Source organism: Ranitomeya imitator, chromosome 5, assembly GCF_032444005.1.
Source record: "Ranitomeya imitator isolate aRanImi1 chromosome 5, aRanImi1.pri, whole genome shotgun sequence".
NCBI lineage: Eukaryota > Metazoa > Chordata > Amphibia > Anura > Dendrobatidae > Ranitomeya > Ranitomeya imitator.
Window position 1 is genome coordinate 396915187 of NC_091286.1, and position 23936 is coordinate 396939122.

The 23936-nt window shown below is 46.0% G+C and overlaps 1 protein-coding gene across 1 annotated transcript in view; it reads right to left on the bottom strand.

Annotated features, from left to right (window-relative positions):
• Nucleotides 1–23936, bottom strand: part of LOC138637981 (protein CLN8-like) — a 47914-nt gene that overhangs the window by 17857 nt on the left and 6121 nt on the right. The window lies entirely within an intron of this gene.

Here is a 23936-nt window from a genome sequence, read left to right on the forward strand (position 1 = left end):
ATCCGGCACCTTCCGGCTCCCCATAGGCTTTCATTCTAGCAAAAGCTTCAGGCTTTTTCGCCGGAGACAAAAAACATTGCTGTGGATGTTTTTTCAAGAAACCGGAAGCGGCATATTTGCCGGATCCAGCGAAAACCAGACGAAACGCAATGTCATCCATTGCAATCCGGCACTAATACAAGTTTATGGGGAAAAAAACTGATCCGGCTGCAACATTCGCCTGATCCGGTTTTTTAAAATTAGCCGGATTTAGCCTGACACTGAAAACCTGATGTGTGAAAGTAGCCTAAGGCAGCACCCCCATAAAGAAAAAATAAATACTCACCTCTCTTCTTCCTGGTTCCTATGCTGCGCCTGCTCACCTCCGGACCATGGGTGCCGGGCAGTGACGTTATTGCGCCCCGTCGGCGACGTCAGAAGCCAACAGGGGGTGATGGGAGACGGAGCACTGCGTGCTCCTTCCCTCATCAATGTGGCTAAATGCCGATGCAGCTGACCTTGCGGTGATGGGCGGGGGGCCCACTGCTGGCACCGGGCTCCCCCCGCCAGGTCTGGGACCCCATAACGGCCAATTGGCTCTTCCTGCTCTGCCACTGTGCACGCTGATACAGTTACAGTAGCGTAGCTCCGGGTGGGCCCCCTCTGAGCTCCGGGCCCGGGGCGACCGCAAACTCTGCCCTCCCGGTAGCTACGCTACTGGTGGAAGTTGAAGAAAATGGTCTATGACAAGGCTCCAACCTGAAAAGCTGATCTGGCAACAACAATCAGAGAAAGTTGAAACCAGATTGATGAAGAGTACTGTTTGACACTCATTAAGTCCATGCCTCAGAGACTGCAAGGTGTTATACAAGGTGGTGCAACAAAATACTAGTGATGTTTTGGAGCGTTTTTGGCATTTCATGATTCCATAATTTTTTCCTCAGAATTGAGTGATTCCATAATTTTTCCCCTATGCTTGGTTAAAAAGGTAACCATTACTGACTGCCACATTCTTTGTTCTTGATTTCTTTTAGTGTTTCTTAAAGCCAGAAAGTTGCCATTTGAAATTACCATATATACTTTAGTATGAGCCGACCCCCCTAATTTTGCCACAAAAACTGGGAAAACTTATTGACTTGAGTATAAGCCTAGGGTAGGAAATGCAGCAGCTACCCGTGAATTTCAAAAATAAAAATAGATGCTCCATACCGTTCATTATTGCCCCATAGATGCTCCATATAAAGCTGTGCCCCACATATAATGCTCTGCACCGTTCATTATCGCCCCATATAAAGCTGTGCCCCATATAGAATGCTCTGCACCGTTCATTATGGCCCCATAGATGCTCCTTATAAAGCTGTTCCATATAGAATGCTCTGCACTGTTCATTATGGCCCCATAGATGCTCCTTATAAAGCTGTGCCATAGAGAAAGCTCTGCACCGTTGATTATGGCTCCATAGATGCTCCTTATAAAGCTGTGCCATATGTAATGCTGCTGCTGCAATTAAAAAAAAAAAAACTCACATATTCACCGCTCTTCGCTCAGGACCCCCGATGCTTTCAATATTTACCTGCTCCTCGTGCGGCTTTGTCTCCAGCACTGACGCTCAGCAGAGGGTGCGCACTGACTACGTCACCGCGCCCTCTAACCTGAGCGTCACAGCTAGAGGACGCTAGAGACGGAGCAGCTCCGGAGTGAGGAGCAGGTAAATATCACGCAGCACTCCCCTCCCCGTATACTTACCTGCTCCCGGCGCGGTCCCTGCTTCTCCCGGCGCTGCATCTTCTTGCTGTATTGAGCGGTCACAGTTACCGCTCATTTTCAGTCATGAATATGCGGCTCCACCTCTATGGGAGGTGGAGCCGCATATTCATTTCTGTAATGAGCGGTACCATGTGACCGCTCAATACAGGAAGAAGATGCAGCGCTGGAGGAAGCAGGGACTGCAGGGACCACGCCGGGAGCAGGTAAGTATAACTAGACAGCCCCCGCTCCCCCTCACCTGCCGACCCCCGGGTATGACTCGAGTATAAGCCGAGAGGGGGACTTTCAGCCCAAAAAAATGGGCTGAAAATCTCGGCTTATACTCGAGTATATACGGTACTTTAGTTTTGTGCCATGTCTGTGATCCACTTTTTTTCTACACAATTAAACAACTGAATGAACATCCTCCAAGGCCGGTGATTCCATAATTTTTGCCAGGGGGTTGTAGCCTGAGACCATATGCTGGCGCGGTTGGTTCCTCCTAATGCAGGACAATGCCAGACCTCATGTGGCTGGAGTGTGTCAGCAGTTCCTGCAAGATGAAGGCATTGATGCTATGGACTGGTCCGCCTAGTCCCCAGACCTGAATCCGATTGAACATATCTGGGACATCATGTCTCGCACCATCCACCAGCGCCACATTGCACCACAGACTGTCCAGGAGTTGGCAGATGCTTAGTCCAGGTCTGGGAGGAGATCCCTCAGGAGACCATCCGCCACGTTATCAGGAGTATACCCAGGCGTTGTAGGGAGGTCATACAGGCACGTGGAGGCCACACACATTACTGAGCATCATTTCCTTGTCTTGAGGCATTTCCACTGAAGTTGGATCAGCATGTAACTTCATCTTCCACTTTGATTTTGAGTATCATTCCAACCTCAGATCTCCGTGGGATATTAGTTGTGATTTACATTGACCATTTTTAGGTTTTATTGTTCTCAACACATTCCACTATGTAATGAATAAAGATTTACAACTGGAATATTTCATTCAGTGATATCTAGGATGTGGGATTTTAGTGTTCCCTTTATTTTTTTGAGCAGTGTATATGTATTTATATTACATAGAACGAGAGATAGAAGAAAAGCTGGTAAATCATTTGCGACCTTCTATAAAATCACTGCTGGAGCCGACAGGATAGAAGAGCTGGATTACATTCAGTAAATACATATAGAACAGGTAGATATATAGATGTCAGTTACAAATACAATTCGTACAGTGTGTGCAAATTACTGGACATGTTTTTAATTAATAAACGATAAGTTAAAAAAAATGGCGTGGTCTTTCCCTCTGCTGGCAATTTTCAAAACCAGCAGAGGGAAAGACCACGACTGGGGGCAGATGTTTATAGCCTGGGAAGGGGGTATACTCATGGAGCTTTCCATGCCATTAATATCAGCTCACTGCCGGTCAGGCTGTGAGTCAGCGCAGCATCAGTGACATCAGCGCTAGTCACTTATGCTGCCGCCGGCAGCTTCTCATTAATTCATCAGTTTACAGCCGGGGCGGTCGCTTTAGCACCGCTCCCAGATGAAAACAGTATATCCCCTAGATATGGATTACAGCGTAAGACGGAACACCGGACAGATATAGTAAATTGTTTGTTTGTTATTTTTTAAATTTATTACAGGAGATCGAGGGCGTCGCATGGATTAGCAGTAACAATAAAATAGTCAAACTGTTTAGTATTTTATTTCATCAAATACTTTATTCTGTCTCTTTATTTAACACTTTACCAACTATAGGATTAGTAATGGATAGGTGTCTTAGGGTATGTGCACACGTTGCGGATTCTCTGCGGATCCGCAGCGTTTTTTGCAGTGCAGAAACGCTGCAGATCCGCAATTGATTTACGGTGCAGTACAATGTAAATCAATGAGAAAAAAAATGCTGTGCACACTTCGTGGAAAATCCGCTGTGGTTTAAAAGTAGCAGGTCACTTCTTTTTTGTGAATCTGCAGCGTTTTTGTACCCATTCCATTATAGAAAACCGCAGGGGTAAAAAACGCAGCAAATCCGCAATAAAACCACACAAAAAACGCAACAAATCCGCACATGCGTTTTCTGCCAGGAGAGGCAGAATCCGCACCAGAAATTACTAAGCCTAATACGCAACGTGTGCACATAGCCTTATGCTACTTTCACACTTGAGTTGTTCAGCTTCTGTCACAATCCGTCGATTTTTGAGAATGAGGGATCCTGCATTTTCCCATAGACTTGTATTAGCGACAGATTGTGACGGATGGCCATCCGTCGTGCACTGGATCCGTCGGAAAATAGCGGTCCGTCGTGCGGAGAAAATGTTCATAGGAACGTTTTTTCTGCACGTCGGAAAATCGGTCAGTGACGCATCCTGTACTGCCTGTCGTCGGCTATAATGGAAGCCTATGGACGCAGGATCCGTCGCTGACCGTCACACACAGGAATTCAGCGACGGATCCAGTTTTTCCCCTCTGAGCATGCCCGGATGGATTTTCAAATCCGGAAAAAAAAAAAGTCTCTCTCTCTCTCGCATCCCCGGACATTCAATTCTCCTCATTCATCAGTAGCTTACAGCGGGGATGGTCGCATTAGCAGCACCGGTAGTAAACTTTATCTCCCCCAGATATGGATTACTGTGTGAGACACTCGTTATGTTCGACTGCATCAGACCAGGGAGTATTTGTGTTGGTTTTTTTATTTTTATTTATTTTCAGGAGATCGAGGGCTTCGCTTGGAATGGCAGACTAATAAAGATGGCAAAACTGTGTGGTGTTTTATTTCATTAAAATACTTTTTTCTTATGGTGTTTTATTTAACCCTTTAACTACTATAGGATTAGTAATGGAGGGGTGTCTTATTGACGCCTCCATTACTAAGCCGGCTTAATGTCACCTTACAAGAGGAAGGCGACATTAGCCCCTCATTACCCCACTTGCCACTGCTACAAGGCAAGTGGGAAGAGCCGGGCAAAGCGCCAGAATTGGCGCATCTAATAGATGCGCCTTTTCTGGGCAGCTGCAGGCTGCTATTTTTAGACTGGAGGGGCCTATATCAATGGCCCCTTACCTGCCTGAGAATACCAGCCCCCAGCTGTGAGTTTTGTCTGGCTGGCTATCAAAAATAAGGGGGAACCCACGCTTTAACGCAGGAGAAGCAGATGAAAATTTCAATCCGCCGCTCCTGCTCTCACTGTAATTAGCGGCTGTAGGTGTCAGATGATGGGAGCAGTAGTCCCATCAGCTGACACCAATAACAGGAGGTAAAGTTTATACCACCGATCACAGCTGAGTGCTCCCGCTGTCAGCGTGGGAACTGTGGCTCTCTGACCGGCGGTGACAATTTCCCCACCGATCAGATCAGTTTGCCACGCTGCTATACAGTGTCAAACACTGTAATGTCGGACCTCCCCCCATTCAAGTGAATGGGACTCAGGTCCGCTCTGCTGGATGACAGGCTACATGGACGCATCATGCTAGATGTAGCAGAGCCGAGTGTGATGTCACATCCGGCTGTCTGACTTTTCTACAGCAAATACGCTGCAAGAAAAGTCAACCTGGGTATTTGCAGCGTTTTTTTTACCATCCATTCACGTCAATGGGTGGAAAACACTGAAAAAACGATTAAAGGGAACCTGTCACCCCGAAATTCGCGGGTGAGGTTAGCCCACCGGCATCAGGGGCTTATCTACAGCATTCTGTAATGCTGTAGATCAGCCCCCGATGTTACCTGAAAGAAGAGAAAAAGACGTTATATTATACTCACCCAGGGGCGGTCCCGCTGCTGGTCAGGTCAAACGGGCGTCTTTGGTCCGCTGCGGCGCCTCCCATCTTCATTACAAGACGTCCTCTTCTGATCTTCAGCCACGGCTCCGGCGCAGGCGTACTTTGCTCTGCCCTGTTGAGGGCAGACAAAGTACTGCAGTGCGCAAGGCCTCTGACCTTTCCGGCGCCTGCGCACTGCAGTACTATCCTCTGCCCTCAACAGGGCAGAGCAAAGTACGCCTTCGCCGGAGCCGTGGCTGAAGATCAGAAGAGGACGTCTTGTAATGAAGATGGGAGGCGCCGCAGTGGACCAAAGACGCCCGTTTGACCTCACCAGCAGCGGGACCGCCCCTGGGTGAGTATAATCTAACTTCTTTTTCTCCTCTTTCAGGTAACATCGGGGGCTTATCTACAGCATTACAGAATGCTGTAGATAAGCCCCTGATGCCGGTGGGCTTACCTCACCCGCGATTTTCGGGGTGACAGGTTGCCTTTAAAGAAGTAACATAGTAACAAAGTAACATAGTTAGTAAGGCCGAAAAAAGACATTTGTCCATCCAGTTCAGCCTATATTCCATCATAATAAATACCCAGATCTACGTCCTTCTACAGAACCTAATAATTGTATGATACAATATTGTTCTGCTCCAGGAAGACATCCAGGCCTCTCTTGAACCCCTCGACTGAGTTCGCCATCACCACCTCCTCAGGCAAGCAATTCCAAATTCTCACTGCCCTAACAGTAAAGAATCCTCTTCTTTGTTGGTGGAAAAACCTTCTCTCCTCCAGACGCAAAGAATGCCCCCTTGTGCCCGTCACCTTCCTTGGTATAAACAGATCCTCAGCGAGATATTTGTATTGTCCCCTTATATACTTATACATGGTTATTAGATCGCCCCTCAGTCGTCTTTTTTCTAGACTAAATAATCCTAATTTCGCTAATCTATCTGGGTATTGTAGTTCTCCCATCCCCTTTATTAATTTTGTTGCCCTCCTTTGTACTCTCTCTAGTTCCATTATATCCTTCCTGAGCACCGGTGCCCAAAACTGGACACAGTACTCCATGTGCGGTCTAACTAGGGATTTGTACAGAGGCAGTATAATGCTCTCATCATGTGTATCCAGACCTCTTTTAATGCACCCCATGATCCTGTTTGCCTTGGCAGCTGCTGCCTGGCACTGGCTGCTCCAGGTAAGTTTATCATTAACTAGGATCCCCAAGTCCTTCTCCCTGTCAGATTTACCCAGTGGTTTCCCGTTCAGTGTGTAATGGTGATATTGATTCCCTCTTCCCATGTGTATAACCTTACATTTATCATTGTTAAACCTCATCTGCCACCTTTCAGCCCAAGTTTCCAACTTATCCAGATCCATCTGTAGCAGAATACTATCTTCTCTTGTATTAACTGCTTTACATAGTTTTGTATCATCTGCAAATATCGATATTTTACTGTGTAAACCTTCTACCAGATCATTAATGAATATGTTGAAGAGAACAGGTCCCAATACTGACCCCTGCGGTACCCCACTGGTCACAGCGACCCAGTTAGAGACTATACCATTTATAACCACCCTCTGCTTTCTATCACTAAGCCAGTTACTAACCCATTTACACACATTTTCCCCCAGACCAAGCATTCTCATTTTGTGTACCAACCTCTTGTGCGGCACGGTATCAAACGCTTTGGAAAAATCGAGATATACCACGTCCAATGACTCACCGTGGTCCAGCCTATAGCTTACCTCTTCATAAAAACTGATTAGATTGGTTTGACAGGAGCGATTTCTCATAAACCCATGCTGATATGGAGTTAAACAGTTATTCTCATTGAGATAATCCAGAATAACATCCCTCAGAAACCCTTCAAATATTTTACCAACAATAGAGGTTAGACTTACTGGCCTATAATTTCCAGGTTCACTTTTAGAGCCCTTTTTGAATATTGGCACCACATTTGCTATGCGCCAATCCTGCGGAACAGACCCTGTCTCTATAGAGTCCCTAAAAATAAGAAATAATGGTTTATCTATTACATTACTTAGTTCTCTTAGTACTCGTGGGTGTATGCCATCCGGACCCGGAGATTTATCTATTTTAATCTTATTTAGCCGGTTTCGCACCTCTTCTTGGGTTAGATTGGTGACCCTTAATATAGGGTTTTCATTGTTTCTTGGGATTTCACCTAGCATTTCATTTTCCACCGTGAATACCGTGGAGAAGAAGGTGTTTAATATGTTAGCTTTTTCCTCGTCATCTACAACCATTCTTTCCTCACTATTTTTTAAGGGGCCTACATTTTCAGTTTTTATTCTTTTACTATTGATATAGTTGAAGAACAGTTTGGGATTAGTTTTACTCTCCTTAGCAATGTGCTTCTCTGTTTCCTTTTTGGCAGCTTTAATTAGTTTTTTAGATAAAGTATTTTTCTCCCTATAGTTTTTTAGAGCTTCAATGGTGCCATCCTGCTTTAGTAGTGCAAATGCTTTCTTTTTACTGTTAATTGCCTGTCTTACTTCTTTGTTTAGCCACATTGGGTTTTTCCTATTTCTAGTCCTTTTATTCCCACAAGGTATAAACCGCTTACACTGCCTATTTAGGATGTTCTTAAACATTTCCCATTTATTATCTGTATTCTCATTTCTGAGGATATTGTCCCAGTCTACCAGATTAAGGGCATCTCTAAGCTGTTCAAACTTTGCCTTCCTAAAGTTCAATGTTTTTGTGACTCCCTGACAAGTCCCCCTAGTGAAAGACAGGTGAAACTGCACAATATTGTGGTCGCTATTTCCTAAATGCCCAACCACCTGCAGATTTGTTATTCTGTCAGGTCTATTAGATAGTATTAGGTCTAAAAGTGCTGCTCCTCTGGTTGGATTCTGCACCAATTGTGAAAGATAATTTTTCTTGGTTATTAGCAGAAACCTGTTGCCTTTATGGGTTTCACAGGTTTCTGTTTCCCAGTTAATATCCGGGTAGTTAAAGTCCCCCATAACCAGGACCTCATTATGGGTTGCAGCTTCATCTATCTGCTTTAGAAGTAGACTTTCCATGCTTTCTGTTATATTTGGGGGTTTGTAACAGACCCCAATGAGAATTTTGTTACCATTTTTCCCTCCATGAATTTCAACCCATATGGACTCGACATCCTCATTCCCTTCGCTAATATCCTCCCTTAAAGTGGACTTTAGACAAGACTTTACATAGAGACAAACCCCTCCTCCTCTCCGATTTTTACGATCCTTTCTAAACAGACTGTAACCCTGTAAGTTAACTGCCCAGTCATAGCTTTCATCTAACCATGTCTCGGTTATTCCCACTATGTCAAAGTTACCTGTAGATATTTCTGCTTCTAGTTCTTCCATCTTGTTTGTCAGGCTTCTGGCGTTTGCGAGCATGCAGTTTAGAGGATTTTGTTTTGTTCCAATCTCCTCACTGTGGATTGTTTTAGAAATGTTCTTACCTCCCTTCTGAGTATGTTTTCCTGGGTCGTCTTTGTTCGAGTCTAATGTTTTTCTTCCCGTCCCCTCTTCTTCTAGTTTAACGCCCTCCTGATGAGTGTAGCGAGTCTTCTGGCGAATGTGTGTTTCCCAGGTTTGTTGAGGTGTAGTCCGTCTCTGGCGAGGAGTCCATCATACCAGTAATTCACACCGTGGTCCAGGAATCCAAATCCTTGTTGTCTGCACCATCGTCTTAGCCAGTTGTTTGCATCAAGGATCCTGTTCCATCTCCTGGTGCCATGCCCGTCTACTGGAAGGATAGAAGAAAAAACTACCTGTGCATCCAGTTCCTTTACTTTCTTCCCCAACTCTTCAAAGTCCTTGCAGATTGTCGGTAGGTCCTTCCTTGCCGTGTCATTGGTGCCAACATGTATCAGAAGAAATGGGTGGACGTCCTTGGAGCTGAAGAGCTTTGGTATCCTATCGGTCACATCCTTGATCATCGCACCTGGAAGGCAGCATACTTCTCTTGCAGTTATGTCCGGTCTGCAGATGGCTGCTTCGGTGCCTCTCAGTAGTGAGTCTCCCACCACCACCACTCTTCGTTGCTTCTTGGCTGTACTTTTTGCTGTCACTTGTTGCTGTGTGCCCTTTTCTTTTTTGCTTGCTGGTATTGCTTCATTCTTAGGTGTGCCATCTTCATCCTCTACAAAGATTTGATATCGGTTCTTCAGTTGTGTGGTTGGTGATTTCTCCATGGTCTTCTTGCTTCTTTTGGTCACATGCTTCCACTCATCTGCTTTTGGAGGTTCTCTGACACTTTTTGCACCTTCTGTGACCAGTAGAGATGCTTCTGTTCTGTCTAGAAAGTCTTCATTCTCTTTGATGAGTTTCAAAGTTGCTATTCTTTCTTCCAGACCCCGCACCTTTTCTTCTAAAAGGGCCACTAGTCTACACTTCTGACAGGTGAAATTTAATTCTTCTTCTGGTCGATCTGTGAACATGTAGCACATGCTGCAGCTCACCATGTAGGTTGTCACATCTGCCATGTTGCTCCTAGATCCTGCTGACTTGCTGTGTGTTTTCCTTCTTGTGTAATCTACTCAGCCAAGCTCTCTTGTAATAATGTCCTACAGGTACGGCGCGCGGTTTGGTGATGCTTTCGAAGCAGCTGGTCCCGACTGTACCCAACGATCTTCTAGCTTAGGGAGACTTCGCTTCTCCCAGAAGGCACCTGGAATATGCAAATTAGCCTCCTGAAGCTTGAATCCCTGGTTTGGTGATGCTTTCGAAGCAGCTGGTCCCGGCTGTACCCAACGATCTTCTAGCTTAGGGAGACTTCGCTTCTCCCAGAAGGCACCTGGAATATGCAAATTAGCCTCCTGAAGCTTGAATCCCTGGTTTGGTGATGCTTTCGAAGCAGCTGGTCCCGGCTGTACCCAACGATCTTCTAGCTTAGGGAGACTTCGCTTCTCCCAGAAGGCACCTGGAATATGCAAATTAGCCTCCTGAAGCTTGAATCCCTGGTTTGGTGATGCTTTCGAAGCAGCTGGTCCCGGCTGTACCCAACGATCTTCTAGCTTAGGGAGACTTCGCTTCTCCCAGAAGGCACCTGGAATATGCAAATTAGCCTCCTGAAGCTTGAATCCCTGGTTTGGTGATGCTTTCGAAGCAGCTGGTCCCGGCTGTACCCAACGATCTTCTAGCTTAGGGAGACTTCGCTTCTCCCAGAAGGCACCTGGAATATGCAAATTAGCCTCCTGAAGCTTGAATCCCTGGTTTGGTGATGCTTTCGAAGCAGCTGGTCCCGGCTGTACCCAACGATCTTCTAGCTTAGGGAGACTTCGCTTCTCCCAGAAGGCACCTGGAATATGCAAATTAGCCTCCTGAAGCTTGAATCCCTGGTTTGGTGATGCTTTCGAAGCAGCTGGTCCCGGCTGTACCCAACGATCTTCTAGCTTAGGGAGACTTCGCTTCTCCCAGAAGGCACCTGGAATATGCAAATTAGCCTCCTGAAGCTTGAATCCCTGGTTTGGTGATGCTTTCGAAGCAGCTGGTCCCGGCTGTACCCAACGATCTTCTAGCTTAGGGAGACTTCGCTTCTCCCAGAAGGCACCTGGAATATGCAAATTAGCCTCCTGAAGCTTGAATCCCTGGTTTGGTGATGCTTTCGAAGCAGCTGGTCCCGGCTGTACCCAACGATCTTCTAGCTTAGGGAGACTTCGCTTCTCCCAGAAGGCACCTGGAATATGCAAATTAGCCTCCTGAAGCTTGAATCCCTGGTTTGGTGATGCTTTCGAAGCAGCTGGTCCCGGCTGTACCCAACGATCTTCTAGCTTAGGGAGACTTCGCTTCTCCCAGAAGGCACCTGGAATATGCAAATTAGCCTCCTGAAGCTTGAATCCCTGGTTTGGTGATGCTTTCGAAGCAGCTGGTCCCGGCTGTACCCAACGATCTTCTAGCTTAGGGAGACTTCGCTTCTCCCAGAAGGCACCTGGAATATGCAAATTAGCCTCCTGAAGCTTGAATCCCTGGTTTGGTGATGCTTTCGAAGCAGCTGGTCCCGGCTGTACCCAACGATCTTCTAGCTTAGGGAGACTTCGCTTCTCCCAGAAGGCACCTGGAATATGCAAATTAGCCTCCTGAAGCTTGAATCCCTGGTTTGGTGATGCTTTCGAAGCAGCTGGTCCCGGCTGTACCCAACGATCTTCTAGCTTAGGGAGACTTCGCTTCTCCCAGAAGGCACCTGGAATATGCAAATTAGCCTCCTGAAGCTTGAATCCCTGGTTTGGTGATGCTTTCGAAGCAGCTGGTCCCGGCTGTACCCAACGATCTTCTAGCTTAGGGAGACTTCGCTTCTCCCAGAAGGCACCTGGAATATGCAAATTAGCCTCCTGAAGCTTGAATCCCTGGTTTGGTGATGCTTTCGAAGCAGCTGGTCCCGGCTGTACCCAACGATCTTCTAGCTTAGGGAGACTTCGCTTCTCCCAGAAGGCACCTGGAATATGCAAATTAGCCTCCTGAAGCTTGAATCCCTGGTTTGGTGATGCTTTCGAAGCAGCTGGTCCCGGCTGTACCCAACGATCTTCTAGCTTAGGGAGACTTCGCTTCTCCCAGAAGGCACCTGGAATATGCAAATTAGCCTCCTGAAGCTTGAATCCCTGGTTTGGTGATGCTTTCGAAGCAGCTGGTCCCGGCTGTACCCAACGATCTTCTAGCTTAGGGAGACTTCGCTTCTCCCAGAAGGCACCTGGAATATGCAAATTAGCCTCCTGAAGCTTGAATCCCTGGTTTGGTGATGCTTTCGAAGCAGCTGGTCCCGGCTGTACCCAACGATCTTCTAGCTTAGGGAGACTTCGCTTCTCCCAGAAGGCACCTGGAATATGCAAATTAGCCTCCTGAAGCTTGAATCCCTGGTTTGGTGATGCTTTCGAAGCAGCTGGTCCCGGCTGTACCCAACGATCTTCTAGCTTAGGGAGACTTCGCTTCTCCCAGAAGGCACCTGGAATATGCAAATTAGCCTCCTGAAGCTTGAATCCCTGGTTTGGTGATGCTTTCGAAGCAGCTGGTCCCGGCTGTACCCAACGATCTTCTAGCTTAGGGAGACTTCGCTTCTCCCAGAAGGCACCTGGAATATGCAAATTAGCCTCCTGAAGCTTGAATCCCTGGTTTGGTGATGCTTTCGAAGCAGCTGGTCCCGGCTGTACCCAACGATCTTCTAGCTTAGGGAGACTTCGCTTCTCCCAGAAGGCACCTGGAATATGCAAATTAGCCTCCTGAAGCTTGAATCCCTGGTTTGGTGATGCTTTCGAAGCAGCTGGTCCCGGCTGTACCCAACGATCTTCTAGCTTAGGGAGACTTCGCTTCTCCCAGAAGGCACCTGGAATATGCAAATTAGCCTCCTGAAGCTTGAATCCCTGGTTTGGTGATGCTTTCGAAGCAGCTGGTCCCGGCTGTACCCAACGATCTTCTAGCTTAGGGAGACTTCGCTTCTCCCAGAAGGCACCTGGAATATGCAAATTAGCCTCCTGAAGCTTGAATCCCTGGTTTGGTGATGCTTTCGAAGCAGCTGGTCCCGGCTGTACCCAACGATCTTCTAGCTTAGGGAGACTTCGCTTCTCCCAGAAGGCACCTGGAATATGCAAATTAGCCTCCTGAAGCTTGAATCCCTGGTTTGGTGATGCTTTCGAAGCAGCTGGTCCCGGCTGTACCCAACGATCTTCTAGCTTAGGGAGACTTCGCTTCTCCCAGAAGGCACCTGGAATATGCAAATTAGCCTCCTGAAGCTAATTTGCCCCATGTCCAAAAAACACAGCAATGCACAAAATACTGATCAAACAAAAACCCAATGTGTGTGTATGAGATTTCGGAAATTAGCCTCCTGAAGCTAATTTGCCCCATGTCCAAAAAACACAGCAATGCACAAAATACTGATCAAACAAAAACCCAATGTGTGTGTATGAGATTTCGGAAATCTCATAGGCTTTGCTGGTACTGTAAAAAGCAGCTGAAAATTAGCATAAAATAACGCAGCAAAAACGCCCTGTGTGAACATACCCTTAAGTTAAACCATGTTTTTGCTGCTATCTCAGAGCCGCTCTCATTTTCCCAGTGTTGATTGCCATCACTGGGCATTATTTCTGTGTCTATGAGCACATCCTCCATATCTTTACTAACAAACTAAACCCCCCAGCGGCCACGTCTAAAGTCACCTGCAGATATTAATGGCGACGGCTCACTTTAGCACTCCAGACACAGATGGGGCCACAGATCACTAGTTTAGGAGCGGGGACACAACACTCAGCTGATGGGGCCACACACGGATGTCGCAGAATAAGAACTGCACATGACCCGTGACTGGAAGACACCCGAGGCTGCTGACTGTCAGGAACCTCATGACATAACGATCTACACTTCTCTATTCTCACCGCAGCACGAAGGCGAGGGTCACACACGTGGGAAAAGCCTCATCCAGCAGAGTAGGACGAGGTTCTCTCACTTGTGCTGTCCGTATACAAAGCTTTTATTTCCTGCAGCAGACACTAATCATCTACAGTTTCCTATGTTACAGGACTGCAATATATCCACAAAAACAATAAGGCGCTATACTGTGGCTGCGTTAAGGCATCCGGGGTTTTTTTTTCTGTAAAATGTCAGTCAGGGCCGGGGACGCGGTTACAGGGGCTGCTCTGTATACTCAGCAGTGACTGAACGGCGCCGGCCCATAACTAACACCGAATGCTGGTGAGGAGAATAAAGATTATTTCCTCCCCACTGCATTCAGCATACCCCATATCTGCAGGCTAATAGTGTTATTCCTGGGGACAGGTCCCCTTTAAAACACACCCATCCACTTGAATGGGCGAGTCTCAGCCAATATATGGAAGACAATAGCTCGTGCTGCAATATATTTCTCAGATTCAGGCAGTGAAAACCATCTGCACTGCCCCATCGAATAACATGGGTCCGAGCACTGGCCGTTATTTCCCATGGACAGCATTCACACCAGCAATATGGTTGTGGGAACAAGTCCTTACAGCAATATCCAGAGTGTCATCTGCTAGTTACAGGCTGTAAACCAATCTGGGTCAGGAGCTTGTGCTATCTGGTCACTGACTGTGACCCCTAATGTGTCCCACCCTACAGGAGGACGTCAGCCTGGCAGTACTAGCCCCCGATGTGTCCCCCCCTACTGGAGAACGTCAGCCTGGCAGCACTGACCCCCGATGTGTCCCACCCTACAGGAGGACGTCAGCCTGGCGGCACTGACCCCGATGTGTCCCCCCCACTGGAGAATGTCAGCCTGGCGGCACTGACCCCCGATGTGTCCCCCCCACTGGAGAACGTCAGCCTGGCGGCACTGACCGCCGATGTGTCCCTACCCCACTGGAGAATGTCAGCCTGGCAGCAGAGACCCCCAATGTGTCCCCCCCTACTGGAGAACGTCAGCCTGGTGGCACAGACCAAGCCACATCCAGCATGTGAGGAGGGTCTAACCACCACAGAAGCTAAGCCAAACTCAACACGGCCACAGAAGACCACCAGGCAGCACGGCTGACAAGCCTTAGCACGATCTGTAGGACCCCACTGTGGATGGGACAGACACTACAAAGTCTATCACACTACAGATAGTTATACAGAGAGCACACACTATAATATTTGTATCATTACTAGCACACACTGTAATATACAGTGCCGGCAAAAAAAATCTTTACACTTGCGCAGCAAAAAAAACTTTACATATAAAATGCACATCATAATTTCACTTTTTAAAAGTGTACACAATGGGGGAGATAATAAAAAACTGTCTAATATTAAAGCTGGCTTTGTTGCAAATATCAACCAATCAACGCTCAGTTTTCACTTCTCTGGTTAAGCGAAAGCTGCCCTCTGATTGGTTGTTATGTGCAGCGCCGCCAGTTTTGCTATTAGGCAGTCTTTTATTATCTCCCACAATGGGTCGAAAGAAGCTTAAAATGGAAGAGAAATCCGGTGCCTTGACTGTGCTCGAGAAGGGGGATTCAGTGATTGCTGTAGCTAGAGATCTGGGAGTGTCAAGAGAAGAAACTTATCAACTGAAGCGGTCGGCGGCATCATTGCCTCCTGGGATGGTACCGCAGAGGAAGTCAGGCTCTGGCGCACCTAAGAAGACTTCATCAAGGACTGATAAGCTTCTGAAGCGTGAAGTGATGTCACATCCTTCTATAACTGCTGTTGAACTAAAAAACAAGTACCCTATGCTCCTCCAGAACATCGCAACGAGGACAATTCATCACCGCCTGCAGAAGGACCTGGGTCTACCATGTTGCCGTGCCGCAAAGAAGCCCCTGCTCACAGCAGCAATGAAGAAGAAAAGGCTTGCCTTTTGTAAGAAATATCAAGATTGGACATCTGAAGAGTGGAAGAAAGTGATGTTTAGTGATGAGAGCACTTTCAGGCTGGTCAGGGGAGGCTCAAAGGTTGTGCATCGTCCGAGTACCGTGTCACGGTATGACCCAAAATATACAGTTAAGACTAAGGTGCTGAAGACACTGTGGGTAAACATGGACTCCACATACTTAGCCAGCCTTGCTGAATCCATGCCTAAACGACTGCAGATGGTCATAAAATGTATGGGTGACATGACAAAATACTAATTGTAATAAAATATCCACAATAAAACACTTGAATCCACTTAAATATTAAGATTTTGTGGTTTCATTGAACTTGTAAAGATTTTTTTTGCCGGCACTGTATATATCATTACTAGCACACACTATAATCTCTATATATATATATATATATAATTGTCTGAGGGTCACTTCCGTCTGTCTGTCCTTCTGTCACGGTTATTCATTCACTGATTGGTCTCGCCAGCTGCCTATCATGGCTGCCGCGACCAATCAGCGACGGGCACAGTCCGGAAGAAAATGGCCGCTCCTTACTCCCCGCAGTCAGTGCCTGTCGCCCGCATACTCCCCTCCGGTCACCGCTAACACAGGGTTAATGCCGGCGGTAACGGACCGCGTTATGCCGCGGGTAACGCACTCCGTTACCGCCGCTATTAACCCTGTGTGTCCCCAACTTTTTACTATTAACGCTGCCTATGAGGCATCAATAGTAAAAAATGTAATGCTAAAAATAATAAAAATAAAAAAACCTGCTATACTCACCCTCCGTTAGACAAGAAATGTTAACACTAAAAGGGCAGTAAAATCCTATATCAGATGTAATATATGTGTTTGAAATTAAAAAAAAAAAAAAAAACCCCAGTGAAAACAAGTAGAGTGAGTGGAGACTACTCATGCAAGCAGTAAAAACCAACCACCAGAGCTGAGGACTCCTAAGGATTTTATATCCGAAACGCGCGTCGGGGTGCACATGGTTGGATTCGGTAACGCCATTAAGGTACAGGAACTCCATTATATCCCACCTCACTACCCCTTGTTTACATATTGCCATTTTGCACACGTTATATCTTGGTCTTTTTACCACTTGATTGCACATTGCACTTTCTTTACATGGTGGTTGGCCATATGGCCTGGTTACATTATGGGTCATTTTATTTAACCCCATAGGCTTTTTGTGTCATATGCTCACTTCAGTATATATATTTTTTAGCATCTTTTTAACACCAGCGGCACACACTATTTTTTATCCCTTATTGATTTTTTAATAGGATTCCTGAGATTAACCCTTTTCTTTTTTGGTACACCTTATACCTACTTTGTCTTTATATATATATTTGGTGATTTTATCCTTGTTATTATTATATGTTTTTTTATACTGTTCCAACATGTGCACATAAAAATATGCTATTACCATTACAAATAAAGAATTACTGTGACAATACGTATATCCTTGTCATATAATTTTTTCAGTGTTGGGTCCTCACCCTCCGTTGCAGCTCGCGCCAGGGCCCTCTTCCGTTGCAGGTTCCAGTGGCAGGAGGACCTGCCATGACGTCACGGTCATGTGACCGCAACGTCATCACAGGTCCTGCGCTAATACCAACCCTGGGACCGGAACCTGCCGTGGACTACAAGGGCTCCCTCGGAAAGGTGAGTATATGTTTATTTTGTAACCTTTGACAAATGTAGCTGGGCAATATGGTACGTGGCTCTGTGCTGTATACTACTTCGCTGTGCAATATACTACACAAACGGGCAATATACTACGTGGCTGGGCAATATACTACACAAACGGGCAATATACTACGTGGCTGGGCAATATACTACACAAACGGGCAATATACTACGTGGCTGGGCAATATACTACGTGGGCTGGACAATATACTACGTGGGCTGGGCAATATACTACGTGGGCTGGGCAATATACTACGTGGCTGGGCAGTATATTCCGTGGGCTGGGCAATATACTCCGTGGGCTGGGCAATATACTACGTGGCTGGGGGACGGACTAAACTGCATATTGGGATGATGGGATGATGGGATGATGGGCTGCAATACTAGACTCCACCACTAGATGGTAGCACATTTTACAAATGCAGCCCAGGAAATGACTTCTTGTAATATAGCAAGAAGGGAATATGGGTATAACTATTGTTCTGTATGGGGATTATGGGTGAAATATCACAAATACACATGCCCAGGAACATATTTCATCTACTTCTGATAGGAATATGGGTATATCTATTGTTCTGTATGGGGATTATGGGTGAAATATCACAAATACACATGCTCAGTAACATACTTCATCTACTTCTGATAGGAATATGGGTATATCTATTGTTCTGTATGGGGATTATGGGTGAAATATCACAAATACACATGCCCAGGAACATACTTCATCTACTTCTGATAGGAATATGGGTATATCTATTGTTCTGTATGGGGATTATGGGTGAAATATCACAAATACACATGCCCAGGAACATATTTCATCTACTTCTGATAGGAATATGGGTATATCTATTGTTCTGTATGGGGATTATGGGTGAAATATCACAAATACACATGCCCAGGAACATACTTCATCTACTTCTGATAGGAATATGGGTATAATTATTGTTCTGTATGGGGATTATGGGTGAAATATCACTAATACACATGCCCAGGAACATACTTCATCTACTTCTGATAGGAATATGGGTATATCTATTGTTCTGTATGGGGATTATGGGTGAAATATCACAAATACACATGCCCAGGAACATACTTCATCTACTTCTGATAGGAATATGGGTATAATTATTGATCTGTATGGGGATTATGGGTGAAATATCACAAATACACATGCCCAGGAACATACTTCATCTACTTCTGATAGGAATATGGGTATAACTATTGTTCTGTATGGGGATTATGGGTGAAATATCACTAATACACATGCCCAGGAACATACTTCATCTACTTCTGATAGGAATATGGGTGTATCTATTGTTCTGTATGGGGATTATGGGTGAAATATCACAAATACACATGCCCAGGAACATACTTCATCTACTTCTGATAGGAATATGGGTATAATTATTGTTCTGTATGGGGATTATGGGTGAAATATCACAAATACACATGCCCAGGAACATACTTCATCTACTTCTGATAGGAATATGAGTATAATTATTGTTCTGTATGGGGATTATGGGTGAAATATCACAAATACACATGCCCAGGAACATATTTCATCTACTTCTGATAGGAATATGGGTATATCTATTGATCTGTATGGGGATTATGGGTGAAATATCACAAATACACATGCCCAGGAACATACTTCATCTACTTCTGATAGGAATATGGGTATAATTATTGTTCTGTATGGGGATTATGGGTGAAATATCACAAATACACATGCCCAGGAACATACTTCATCTACTTCTGATAGGAATATGAGTATAATTATTGTTCTGTATGGGGATTATGGGTGAAATATCACAAATACACATGCCCAGGAACATACTTCATCTACTTCTGATAGGAATATGGGTATAATTATTGTTCTGTATGGGGATTATGGGTGAAATATCACAAATACACATGCCCAGGAACATATTTTATCATTGTTTGAAGAACATATATATTTATCCCAAATAGTCATGCCCAGTGCCGCATTTGATGAATTTCCCATAATAATATGAAAATAATTATTCACCTCTATGGTAATTCAATGTGAAATATTATATTTACAGAGGCCAAATAATTTTGCAGCTTTGTTTGAAAAAATATCTTTAAAAACTTGTGGGCACCTAAGCTCCATAATAAATGAATACCTATATGTACATTTATATTACAGCGTCAAATAGGCTAAGCAATTTCCTTTTACAGCTTGGTAAATCTGCATTCAATAGCGCTGTAATAAGTCAGTATAGGCTGTTTATTGTCTCTATATGACGGCTTTTCATTAATATAGCGATAACAGTTTGAACTATTACCGTATATACTCGAGTATAAGCCGACCCGAGTATAAGCCGACCCCCCTAATTTTGCCACAAAAACTGGGAAAACTTATTGACTCGAGTATAAGCCTAGGGTGGAAATGCAGCATTTACCGGTGAATTTCAAAAATAAAAATAGATCATTATTTCCCCATAGCTGTGCCATATAGTGCTCTGCACCGTTCATATTTCCCCATAGGTGTGAACCATATAGTGCTCTGCACCGTTCATTGTGCCCCCTAGCTGTGCCATATACGGTGCTCTGCACCGTTCATTGTGCCCCATAGATGTGCCATATACGGTGCTCTGCACCGTTCACTGTGCCCCATAGCTGTGCCATATACGGTGCTCTGCACCGTTCACTGTGCCCCATAGCTGTGCTGTGCCATATACGGTGCTCTGCACCGTTCACTGTGCCCCATAGCTGTGCCATATACGGTGCTCTGCACCGTTCACTGTGCCCCATAGCTGTGCTGTGCCATATACGGTGCTCTGCACCGTTCACTGTGCCCCATAGCTGTGCCATATACGGTGCACTGCACCGTTCACTGTGCCCCATAGCTGTGCTGTGCCATATACGGTGCTCTGCACCGTTCACTGTGCCCCATAGCTGTGCCATATACGGTGCTCTGCACCGTTCACTGTGCCCCATAGCTGTGCTGTGCCATATACGGTGCTCTGCACCGTTCACTGTGCCCCATTGCTGTGCCATATACGGTGCTCTGCACCGTTCACTGTGCCCCATAGCTGTGCCATATACGGTGCTCTGCACCGTTCACTGTGCCCCATAGCTGTGCTGTGCCATATACGGTGCTCTGCACCGTTCACTGTGCCCCATACATAGCTGTGCTGTGCCATATACGGTGCTCTGCACCGTTCACTGTGCCCCATACATAGCTGTGCTGTGCCATATACGGTGCTCTGCACCGTTCACTGTGCCCCATACATAGCTGTGCTGTGCCATATACGGTGCTCTGCACCGTTCACTGTGCCCCATAGCTGTGCTGTGCCATATACGGTGCTCTGCACCGTTCACTGTGCCCCATAGCTGTGCCATATACGGTGCTCTGCACCGTTCACTGTGCCCCATAGCTGTGCTGTGCCATATACGGTGCTCTGCACCGTTCACTGTGCCCCATAGCTGTGCTGTGCCATATACGGTGCTCTGCACCGTTCACTGTGCCCCATAGCTGTGCTGTGCCATATACGGTGCTCTGCACCGTTCACTGTGCCCCATAGCTGTGCTGTGCCATATACGGTGCTCTGCACCGTTCACTGTGCCCCATAGATGTTCCACATAAATTTGTGCCGCCGCTGCCGCAATAAAGAAAAAAAACCACATACTCACCTCCCTTGATTGCAGCTCCCGGCGTCTCGTTCCGGCGCCTCCATCTTCCCGGCGTCTCTGCTCTGACTGATCAGGCAGAGGGCGCCGCGCACACTGTATGCGTCATCGCGCCCTCTGCCTGAACAGTCAGAGAGCAGAGACGCCGGGAAGATGGATCGGCGCCCGGCGGCTGGAACGAGGACAGGTGAATATGCTATACTCACCTAGTCCTGGCGATCCTCGCGCTGTCCCCTCCTGTCTTCGGTGCCGCAGCTTCTTTCTCTATCAGCGGTCACCGGCACCGCTGATTAGAGAAATGAATAAGCGGCTCCGCCCCTATGGGAGGTGGAGCCGCTTATTCATTTCTGTAATGAGCGGTCCCACGTGACCGCTGAAGAGAGGAAGAAACTGCAGCGCCGAAGACCGTGGGACGGCAGGGACAGCGCGAGGATCGCTGGGACTAGGTAAGTATACCCCAGCGCCCTCAGCCCCTCACCCGCCGACCCCACCGCTACCGTGACTCGAGTATAAGCCGAGGGGGGCACTTTCAGCCCAAAAATTTGGGCTGAAAATCTCGGCTTATACTCGAGTATATACGGTAATTTGAAAATATCTGCATTGATTTCCTGGACATATGCAGTGTTTATACGCTCAAAGATGCTGAAACAGGCCTGGAAAGACGGGTTTAACAAAGTTTTTGCTTTTTTTTTTTTTTCTTCAAGATTGTGAAAACTGAAGCATTGACTTGAAAATAGCTTTTGTGACTTTATTGATATATTTTGTGGTTGGACGTCAAGTTTGCTGAAATAAGTAAATAAAGGCTGATTTAAGAGACTTTTAACTGCTTATCTTCAGTACTGAATAAAAGGCTTAAAGCTGACCTGTCATCACATTCAATGCCACCAAGCCGCAGCTATGGTGGCATAGCTGACAGGTCCAGCAGTGTGGACAGCCCTCTATCCGCCTCCCTGGTGCCTCCGCACTAAAATATTACACTTTATTCCTCTCAACGGGCACCACTGGAAGCATGAAGTGTCTGTATCGGTCCGATGGAGTGTGAACAAATCTGCGCTATCTACAATGCACTGCGTCATCAGTTGCTGGGCAGGAATTTTTTTACTGCCCAGCGACTGATGATGCGGCACAGCGCAGGGCTCAAACACTGATTGGTTCACACTCCAAAACACCAACAGGACCACTTCTTGATTCCCGTTACGCGCGCCAAGTGGGCAATAAAGTTTAGTATTTCAATGAGGAGGCAACCAGGGAGGTGGACAAAGGACTCTCCACACAGCTGGACCTGTCAACTATGCCACCATAGCTGCGGCTTGGTGGCATTGAATGTGATGACAGGTCCTCTTTAAAGCATCGAGTTGAAAATAGCCTGTGTTTTCGTTGTGAAATTTAATACTTAGCTGCTCAATCGTGCATAGCGTGTGCTGTCAACCAACAAACACCTTACCCCACTAATTTCACATAAAATGTAATGTGATATGATCATCAGATGTGGATGATTATATTATTGATTATTATCAATATTCATTTATATGGAGATTATGATTTGGATAACATGGCTACAAATCCCAACTCCCATATTTATCCTTTACCTGATAAAAATATCCAGTAGAGTCTCTTTTATCCAAGCTAAACGGGAGCAGAGGGTGCTTGGATTTGTGAAAAACTGGGATAACTCAACAGAATAAAATGCCCCCCTTGTATCCTGCTGTCCCGCTTTGGGTCTTCCTGTCCCTCTTGTATCCTTCTGTCCCTCTGAGTATCCTCCTTTTGTGTCATCCTACCTCTCTTTTATGTTCTACTGTCCGCTTTTGTCCATTTTTTGTGTCTAAAAGGGGAGCCCTGGGCAGCCGCCTGGATACTTGGATAAAGCAGTAAATTGGCTGGCAAAGTGCTGTACAGTCATGGCCAAAAGTATTGAGAATGAGACAAATAGTAATTTTTCCAAAGTTTACTGCTTCATTTTTGTAATGGCAATTTGCATATACTCCTGAATGTCAAAGAGTGATCAGCTTAACAGCAATTACTGTACTTGCAAAGTCAATATTTGCCCAGAAAATGAACTTTAACCCCCAAAACACATTTCAACATCATTGCAGTCCTGCCTTAAAAGGAGCAGCTAACATAGTTTTAGTGCTTGATCCATTAACACAGGTGTGGGTGTTGATGAGGACAGGGCTGGCGATCCATCAGTCATGATTAAGTAAGAATGACATCACTGGACACTTTAAAAGGAGGCTGGTGCTTGGTATCAATGTTTCTCTTCAGTTAACCATGGTTATCTCTAAAGAAACACGTGCAGCCATCATTGCACTGCACAAAAATGGCCTAACAGGGAAGAGTATCGCAGCTACAAAGATTGCACCTCAGTCAACAATCTATCGCATCATCAAGAACTTCAAGGAGAGAGCTTCCATTGTTGTCAAAAAGGCTCCAGGGCACCCAAGAAAGACCAGCAAGCGCCAGGACCATATCTTAAAACTGTTTCAGCTGCGGGATCAGACTACCAGCAGTGCCGAGCTTGCTCAGGAATGGCAGCAGGCTGGTGTGAGTGCTTCTGCACGCACTGTGAGGCGGAGACTCTTTGAGCAAGGCCTGGTTTCAAGGAGGGCAGCAAAGAAGCCACTTCTCTCCAGAAAAAACATCAGGGACAGACTGATATTCTGCAAAAGGTACAGGGAGTGGACTGCTGAGGACTGGGGCAAAGTCATTTTCTCTGATGAATCCCCTTTTCGATTGTTTGGGACATCTGGAAAACAGCTTATTCGGAGAAGAAGAGGTGAGCGATAC